Genomic DNA, 10,332 nt, shown 5'->3' with positions numbered 1-10,332 from the left:
TACTTTCATGTTGTTTGTTGTAGTCTGAATGTCGCAACTAAAATCGAGACTTATCAGACCAGGCAACGTTTATCCAGTCTTCTATTGTCCAATCTTGGTGAGCCTGTGCAAATTGTAGCCTCACTTTCCTGTTCTTAGCTGACAGGAGTGGCACCTGGTGTGGTCTTCTCTTGCTGTAGCCCATCTGCTTCAAGGTTCGACGTGTTGTGCATTCAGAGATGGTATTCTGCATACCTTATTTGTAACAAGTGGTTATTTGAATTACTGTTGCCTTTCTGTCACCTCGAACTAGTCTGCCCATTCTAGCAACTGAACAGGTGTACCTAATAAAGTGGCCAGTTAGTGTATATCTCTTCATTTATCTCCCTGGCTGTCCAGGCACAATTCGTCTAACCACAGCTTTGTATATTTGCATTGGAAATTCACTTGTCTGCACATGCCACTGAAACATCCTGGGATGTGCCTTTTGAAGTGCTCATTTGATTATTTCAGAATATGACTACCAGGAAATCGACAAAGTAAAATACACAACATTGCTAATGTGGGCAAGGTGGAGATCAGAAGTCAGATTAGGCAGGAAGTGGCGTTTTTGTATTATGTCACTGAGTCTCTCACTGTGCTTAGTTTGAACAAGCCATGAATCTAAAATCCAATAACCAAGCAATGCTCTACAGCAAATGAGACTGACATGCAGCTTGCATTTGTCTGGGGTTGTTTGTTTTAAACAATCCCATTCAGTATAAGATATAAAATACATGTAAATCTGTTAATCATTTTGTAATCATATCAGAGAAACTGACATAAATTATGACATCTCCTTAGTTACACCTACACCAAAAACTATTGCGTGCTAGTTTATAACCTTGACACTGTCTCTGCTGAAAGTCAGTCCTGGTATGGAACTGCTTTAGCACCTACAGTTTTCCCAGTGGCCTCTTCCCATCCATCTGTATCGCCTGTTAACCCTGCATCATATCGCCACTGTACAGACACCAGGCAGGTTATTTTGGGCAATCCCTCTGACACCACTTTCTCCCTCTGTGCTGGGATAAAAGAGTTTATACTCCCCCTACTTTATATCCTCCCCACCTGTTGGAGCTGTCTGTCTCCTTGCTGACATGCCTGAACACACAGACCTTCAACAGTACTTCTAATTACTGCACCTAAAATCCCCAAGGGGTGATGGACTGTGGAGGATCATGAGCCACATGTTAGGGCTGCCTTTATAGAAACTGCTGCACATATGAAGGATGTTTTGCTGTATTGACATTTTGTTTGTTACTTAACTTCACTGAAATAACCTGTCCAATATTCATATCCAACTGTGTAATCATGGAAGATAGTTGTTTTGCACATAAATAAGTTGATTTCACAGGATGTTTAGCTGTATTGGAGCTTTTTTAAAACATATTAACCAAAGTAAATCTTCTAATACTAATTTTATATTGTATAGAGATGTAGTAAAAATGGTTTTAGGCAAACAAAGACATATTGCCAGAAGCAAATAACTGGTTGTTAAGCCATTCCTTGCCAGACCTTTTGCTTAACATTACTTTCATATAGTCCATGTGGTTGTGGTTACCTCTTGTTTTTCTTAATAATGCTGTTGCTGGCTGATCATAGTGTAATCCATCTTTCGTGGCACTGTGGTGGCAATTTCAGGAATTAATTACTTCAAAATAAAGGTTTGACTGTTCCAAAGACAAAAACTTGTTTTGTCTGTCACAAAAGCCATATTCAAATAATCAAATCCGTTCCAGTCCATGTTGGTAAAACATCACTGCTTGTGAAAGCACATGGCTAGAATCAGTATGACTCAACACTGTGAGTCTGTGTCAAATGTCATATTGGTTCCAAGTTCAGTGTCAATGTACTTTATACAATATACAACCCTGGCAAATTCTCCTTGTTCCACCTACAAACCACTGAAATTAAATCTCTGGTTATTTTTACTGCTTTTCCCTGGTCCACTGAGATCAATTTTAAAAGAAAAATTCTTTCTTTCAATTTGATGATTTGAGGAAATAATACTTACCAGTGTTTCTGGCAATCAAAAGCCAATTGCATAAGCTATGGTTCTTCTGTTCAGATTATAGACAGTGGCGGGAAAAGTATTTAGATCCTTTGCTAAAATAGTAAAAGTGCCAATACAAAAATATCCTACTTAGGTAAACATACAGTGTGTTACCAGCAAAAAGTACTTGTCCTTCACATAAATGGGTCCTGTAACTTATATTATCATATATTACATCATTAGATTGTTACTACTGATGATTCGCATAATGTTTTAAGTTTGGAGCTGGTCGAGGTGGAGCTAATGATAACTACTTTGTATACTGTTAGGTAGTTTGATGCATTGTATTTACACATACATTTTTTTAATGTAAAATCTTAATTTGAAATGTTACTAGTGACTATACAGTAGCTGACACTTTTATGTAGTGCAGTAGAAGTACAAATGAGCATAAAATGGAAATACTCGAGTAAAGTACAACTACCTCAAAATTGTACTTAAGTACAATACTTGAGTAAAATTACTCTTACATTGCACCACTATTTTAGACTAACCAGATCTTCCATTGGCAACCTGTTGAATATAATAATGTGATACACATTCATTGAATATAAGGTTGTTTTTCAACAGCTGTCAATCCTTCAACACTTGTATCACTGTCAAACACAGCTAGTGTTTACGATCATTATATTTTGGGGTTTAATGTCCAGTTCGTTTTAGTACATCCATTTAGATCCAGCTTTCCCACCCTATAAATGATCATATTTGGCCAGAAAGTGAAAAGAGACTTGCTATGTCACCACCATCTGCACTGTCCTTTACCGTCACCACAAACGTCAGGTTATCCGACACCTCTACACAAGATGGGATGTCTCTCTTGCCTTCTTTGTTGTCAACACAGCCAACCCAACTGAGTCTGAGAAGATGAACACGTAAGCAAGACAGCTGCCCGTGCCTCCAGAGGGTTCCATGACCCCAGTCCAGGGCCTATTATCACCTTCTAGAGGTTTCTGTGGGGCTTGAATCCCACCCGTACCCATCAGACCCCATGTCAGCAATAGGAGAGAAAGGTGGGAACTCAAGATGGAGCTGCTTTCTCAAAAGGGTTTAATAGAAACTCTGATTATGAGCAAGACCCTGATGTGATTAGTAGACAAGTAAAGGGGAGCCAAAAAGTCAAACATGGTGCACAGCTTTACAAGTGTGCAGTTGTTTGAAACTAAATAGCGAGGACAGTTAACAACTGTAACAATTCCCTGTGGCCAACATATGTTTTAAAAAATGTCCAGACTGGCGTAACATTTCCGGTGCTTGTTACTAAGACTTATATGATAAACCTATTTGCTGTAATAACTGTTTTACAAAAGGATGTGGACACTAATAAGTAAATAAAAAAAGCATTGTAGATTAGGGACAAAATATCAAACACACCTTACAATCAAATCTAAGAATTACCATAAATCATCACCTCTCTGGCTCAAAACAATCCATCATTATGACCATATGATCACAAAGGTTCTGTTTATTTCAGGACTGTTTCATTGGGTGCATTACAGTGTGCACATGTTTTAATTTTTCCTACCCTGTTTAAATGTTCTATCATCTTTCTATAGAGCATTGACTGTGAAAGTAATGGCTAATTATTTGTACTTTTTTTTTGGTAGTGACCAGCCCTCCTGTTCCGATATACTATAATTATAGTTATGACTTTAAAAGTTGCCACAGGGAGAGCAATGAGCCCAGTTAAAATGTCTGTTTCTTATGTTGTTTAATTTATTATAAAAGTAGGTCTATCTAAAGTAAAGAACCATCTGATCCTGCAAGTCATTAGCCAATTTTGTTTTGTTTTCCCTCCACAAAAGTTTTATCATTTGGGTGCATGAGAAATTTTCTGCGGGCAAGCCTCTAAATTCTTGTTTAACATTGTCAAATTAGAATGGAGACTTTTTGTATATCACAGTTTACTTAATTTCATTTATCTATAGGTCATTTATCATCGCTCATCACTAGATTGTACTTACAAAGACCACACTTATCCTTATACTAATCCTTAAGATATAGAAGGAGAATAAAACATGCTGTGGGCTTTGAAAGAGCTGAAATACAGTAGCATTTAATGTTATTAACCTAGATGGAAAACCAAGTCAAGTTAGTAATTATGCTTCTGTTTTATATTATGAGGTCATAATCAAGCTACTAGATCTCAAATAAACACCAGATTATGAAAAAAATATGTTTTGGAACAAAGAGGGCCAGTGTGTTTCAAAGATACTTCTTGCATTGAAAGCACATGTCAGGTACAGAACCCAAAGGAAAAAACAGCCACTCTTACTGGGATTTATTTTGCACACAAATGTTTTCACCACACTAAAGTACTTGCTGTTTGTACCTTAAGCATCATGACTACAGTCATTGTGAATTATTAAACATATGCAATTACCATATCAACAGAGATGAGCTGAAGAAAGTTGGGATTTTTTCAACTTGAAATCACTCATTCAAGCTCCCTATCAAAGAATATTGAAAACCACATTGTAAGACAACTTCTAAACATGTTGTGCATACCCATATTTCAGTTTCAGTAACTTAATATACAGCATAGATCTCAGTAACTATTTTCTCTGGGTTTCAAGAGATAGTTGCTTTGGTTTCTGGAACCGAACGTCTTCTGGCCTCGAGTCAGATCCCACCAGAACATTCTCTCCTGTGTCCTCGCTGTCTCTTGCCTAGATTCCCACTGTCTCAACACAGAATAAAAAAACACCAAAACACAAATGGACTGCTCTCACTCCTTTCTCTAGTGATTAGTTTCCCCAGCAGGGCTTCTTCTTTCTCTAGTGATCAGTTTCCCCAGCTTCAACTAAGATTTGTTCTTAAGTCCCTACTTAGAGCCCATGCCAGCAGGCTAGACCTAAATAGAATACCCATATGATGCAGCACAGCAGTCTCATAAAAGAGGAACTTTCCCTGTGCATGTTGCTCACACACGCAGCCCAGCAGCTGGGTCAGTTGGAGTTACAGCTAAGAGTCAGTCTGCGTCAGGTGGGGGATTGTTGGTGGGGGGGCTCAAGGTTTCCATGTATGAGGTTCTGATGAATCAGTACGTGGGGGACATAGAAAATGTTGTACTTAAAGAGCAGGCCAAATACATGACCTGTATGAACTGCCAAGCAGTGTTAGAGCAAGTGGAGTGAGTGGTGGTATTTTTCTATCTAGTGCAATTAGATTTGTGATTGCTTCATTTGTAACTCAACTCAGCAGGTAAATGGTCTATACTTGTATAGTTCCTTTCTAGTCTTCTGACTATTCAAAGCATTTTTACACTTCGATACATTCAACGATTCACACACATTCATACATTGATGGCAGAGGCTAAGGTGCCAACTGCTCGTCAGAAACAGAAATTAACATTCACACACCGAAGGCACAACCACACTGTGACATGCAGACTGGATGAGCCGGGGGATGAAGGGACAGCAGGTAGTAAGGCCGTAGAAACAGCCAGTGATGGCTACTAAATAACCCGACAGTGAACTAAGATGGGGTCTAAGGCCACACGACACCTCTTGTGGCATGTCCCCAAATACTTCCCTAACTAAGCTACTGGATACTGTTTGTCGATTGCCCTCTGCTGCTTTACAGCTTCTCAGGTAAGATATTCTATCAGCCTACTAAGAGATAGCGCAGTGAGCCTGGCTGTTTCGAGTTGCTTATTATGCTCTAGGTGTGGGTGACTATGGCAACACGTTGGCAAGTCTGTGAACATTTAGCCCGAGAGATACTATAAAGCAGATGTTGTGGTGTGATTCAGCCTTTGTAGCAGCTGACACATGAAATTTCCATCCACGCTGTGCTGAGACAAGACATTCTGCTGTGCATCACACTTTGACTGGTAGTTCCAGATGATCTTAATCAAAGTAACAATCTCAAAGATTTTCATTTAAATAGATGTCTAAGTCACTATCTTGCTTAATGTTGGCCCACTGATGAAAGTATTGTAATATTTATATATTTTCAGTATTACAAACTGTGTGTTTGTGGTGACAGATCTGGAAAAAATGCTGTATGAAGTTGCTGCTAATCCAAACTGAACATTTCCTATTGCTGCGAGTTCACATTAAAAGCATTTAACTGGCGAAACACCTGTTGACTTTTATTATGAAGTAGTCACAGGAAATGCAATGTGTCGGTCAGTGAGCTTAGCACTTACTGCTATCATTCATGAACAGACTGACTTGTTGATTTAAAACAACAATAGTTGCTTTGCTGCTTCCAGAATTCTGTGACCTGTAGGATTAAACTGCATTTTCTGTTAGCACCAGTAACTACATGTGTCAACCAGGACTGAAAACTCAAGGATTACAACTTCAAGATAAAAGTGAAAGTGTCCTCTAATAATTGGTGAACTCTTTCTGCATTAGCCTTATCATTCAGTTGCTTTCTATACCTCTGGCAACATACAAGGCACAGATCTGTGAATGAGGTATAATTGCAGAGTTCTTCAGCTGGCAAGGTAACAGTTCTTGGTTAAGTGTACATTGTGCAGCCCTCGCCACCACACGCATTTGTTTGTGTATGTGAAATGCACATGGGAGTTTCAAGTATGGTGCAAAAAAAAACCCCAACACTTTATCTTCCATCACAGCTGCACTTTCTAAAACCCAAAGGAGGCATCCCCAAAGGAAACTAGCCACCCAGAGGATTGTCTTTATGATGGAGAGCAGCTGAGGCTGCCACTCTCCACCGAGTAATCCGGGGCTTGGCTCAGTCCCATGGAGGGCAGTTTGTGATCTGCTACATCAATAAAAAACATTACAAGCTCACCTCTCCCCAGCTACAGTCAACATAGTTGTTTGTGCGAGAAGTGAGAAGACGAAGAGCTGACCTGCTTTCACACTCATGCACACCCTATATTGATTTTTTTTGACAAAGATGCTAACACAGGTGCGCTCTCGTGCTGCGCACCATCTATCTGTGGTCTTCCATGGATAAAATTAGTGAATGTGAAAATCCACCCAACCTTTTGGTGTTCTGTCTTCCGGAGCTGTCACTCACTATTACAGGCTGTCATCGGTTTCACTTACAGTTAGCGGTCCAAAGGATCACTGGTAACCTGAGAGCATAATCAGGAGAGAGGCAGCATTGAAAGAGGCTACAGATTTCATCATAAAACGTGCATATGACATCCTGATACCTGAGAGGCTGCTCAACTTTTTCCCTTTACCTTATTTTCCCCATGTGGTAGGTCTCATACAATCAGATGGTTCAAATAAAGTTCAAATAAGCACATCGCAGGCTTATTATATCAATTCAGCTTGGTAGGCCATTTCTAGCGCTAGGATATTGTTTTTACAACTGTGAAACATATATGGGGTAGTTGACATCATATAAATTATATATATTTGTTGATCTTTTCCTCCTGGCATTTATGGGGCTGCATTTTTAAAGGTCATCTCTTTAGCTGTAACTTAATCACAGTAATGAATGGATGGGATATTTTATGTCCTAGAGGTAGAGGCTGAGGATGTTTTGCCAGACTCTTGAGGTCACTTTTACTTAACATAGTGAGTCAGGACACCACAGTTCAAATCCAAAGAGTTGAATCACTACTGCCTTCCAAGTGTCCAGAGATAAACACATCCAACCGCACATATGGACTCATTTTATGAAAAATAAATTTTCAGACAAGATACAAAATGTGAAATGTTTTATTACCATTGATATCATTTTGATTATTAATGAGCACAAGTTATTACAGTCCCCAGTATCTTGGGTTTTTGATCCATTTATGAAGTAATACATCTACTATTCTGGTCAGTTCTTCTGCACTTGGAAAGACATCATATAATTCAAAGCTGAAGTTCCTTACCCTCTCTGTTTTGAATATTATACAATACTGTTATAACAGAATAACAGCCTTCTTGGAGTGAGTAATATGTAACTTCGGTTCATTAAGTGGAGGCAGATGCCTACTGCAGGATTTCATATCAACTTGCACTACAAACAGTAGAAGGAAAACAGAAACAAACAACTCAATGAAAATAAAAACTCTTACAAGCGAACAAAAACGATAAATTCCACATAATTAAATAAATACAAAGAAATTCAGCTGCATTTAACTGTGTCCAAAAAAGGCATTTGGGAAGTGGAGGGCAACAGAGGAATGCTTTTGGAAGACCACAGTGAGTCACTTTTGGTAAAAAGAAAAGCATCCCGCCAATACCACTTGTGTAGAAAGAGAAAATGTCAGTATGGCATACATCTCTTCCTCTGGCACATGCTAAAAAGTTTTAACTTTGCAGACATAAGATTAAAAAAGAAGACTAAAAAAGTTTGAACTTTTTTATAAGTGTTCAAAACATTTTGGTGGATATTTGGCATGTTGGCACCAGAAAGACTCTAGTTCACTGGCTGTTGTCCTGAGCTGCTATTGTCAAACTGTGTGGATCCATTTAGCTTGTGCCAGAAATGGTCATAATACTTGTGGGCAGAAATGGATGACTTTTTGAAAGCTCTGACTGACTGTGTTTCCCCTCCACTGTCTGGACACAAGTTGCCTCTCATTGGCCCCGCGGCTATAGGAGTGGTGAACTGTAGGCCTATACAACCCTACAGTTGCTGACAGGGGCTACATTTTTCCACTCAACATAAAATGGGTAGATGAAAGAAGGTCAGACTGAAAGCCTCAGCATTCACTCATTCGTGGTTGTGACAGCTTCAGTTAAGCCAGGTCTTGCTTCCAGAAGTCTTTAAATTACTCAGCTAGCAAGTACTTTGTTATAGACAAGACTGAACAGCTAATCCGTCAACAGCTACGAAGGAGAATGTGTGCTTATAGGAAACTTTCAACCAAATAACAACAAATATATTTTCTTACTTACCTCTAGCAGTATCTAGCCATGCAGACAGTTTGTTTTATGTGCTTAGGCTTGGAGATATCTTCTCTGAGATTTCTGCTGCCACACCAATACAAAGGAAGTGAATGAAATGTTGCTTGCGGTCCTCATAGCATTGACAACTCCAACATGTATATTCAAACTGTTTCGCCATCAACTGGTGTTTTTGTGGTGCAAAACCTTATTGAAATAACCGCTCGAACTGCCTTTAATTGTTGGGGTAGATCATTTTGATGCAACAATTTCAAGACCAATTTCTTTCACATTTACTGTATTTGTGGCCTTAACTCTGTACAATGCACAAAATGCACTGTTTTCATGGAAAAAGTAATATACATTTTAATCCTTGTGGTTTTCTTCAAACTTTCAACTTTAATATTACACTGTCAGCAAATCTGAAATCAGAGGCTCTCTAGAATGTGTCTCTTTCTGGGCAGTGTGTGTATTGGAACATGTATTTAAGCTCAAACTAATTTAGACTTTTTCCACCCTCATTAATAGTCTTTGGTGTTGCTGTTCCATTTACTTTGGCGATGCAAATGTTGCAAGTGGCCGCTCAGTAAGAACACAGTGTGACCTGAAGATATAACTGAGGTTTGCTTCAGAAGTTTAGACCTCAGCATTTCACAACTAAAATAAAGTGGAATGAATAAGAAGTCATATGCCAAGCTTAGCCTGTAACTCTCATATTGTAAATGATGTGTCTGTCCTTCTACTCCTTTGGAGGAGATGAGCTTCACAGATTTTACATACATCTGCTACATCTGTTCATGTGAGAACAAGTTTGCTCTGCACACGTGCTCCTTTGAAGTCATGTCTTCCTTTAAATACACAGTGGCTGTTTCCTTTTGACCAGCTCTGCCGGTGCAGTAAAGCTCCTTTCTTAAAGGCATGTCAACAGTAGCTGGTGGAACAAGCGGAAAATGTTACTTATTCACATTTCTGCCCAGACATTTATAGCCAGTTTAAAGATTAAAACCAGTCAAGCCAAGACATAAGCCCACTTATCAAACTCTGAGGCCCTAATAGTGAGTGACTACTAGTGATTTGTCCCTTTAAAGCTACATAATGTACAAATTGCCCTTAATGATTTCTTTGTGATTTTGTGGTTGTCACTGGAAGAATTATGTAATTTTAAGTTAAGTCATCTCTAATAATCTCTTCAGTTTGAGTGAATTATAATACTGGGTATTATAGTATAAAAACACCTATTATACAAGGCAAGTGTCTTCATGACTGTCAACACTGGAAGTAACTGTAGATGGAGACTGGCACAAGTAAACAAAAACCAATGATCTACGAAGAATCCATTTAGTCAGCAAGGAAAAGAAAATATGGTATGAATAATCTCCTTGGGCGAGGTGCTTCAATACAGCTCCTACTTTGTAAAGAATGTGTGTGTTAATTAGCCATTAAGTCTGT

Source organism: Micropterus salmoides, unplaced genomic scaffold (assembly GCF_014851395.1).
Source record: "Micropterus salmoides isolate LMB-PRFRI ecotype aquatic unplaced genomic scaffold, ASM1485139v1 Ms_hic_scaffold_11, whole genome shotgun sequence".
In the NCBI taxonomy this organism is placed as follows: Eukaryota; Metazoa; Chordata; class Actinopteri; order Centrarchiformes; family Centrarchidae; genus Micropterus; species Micropterus salmoides.
This window is presented reverse-complemented; position numbering follows the sequence as displayed.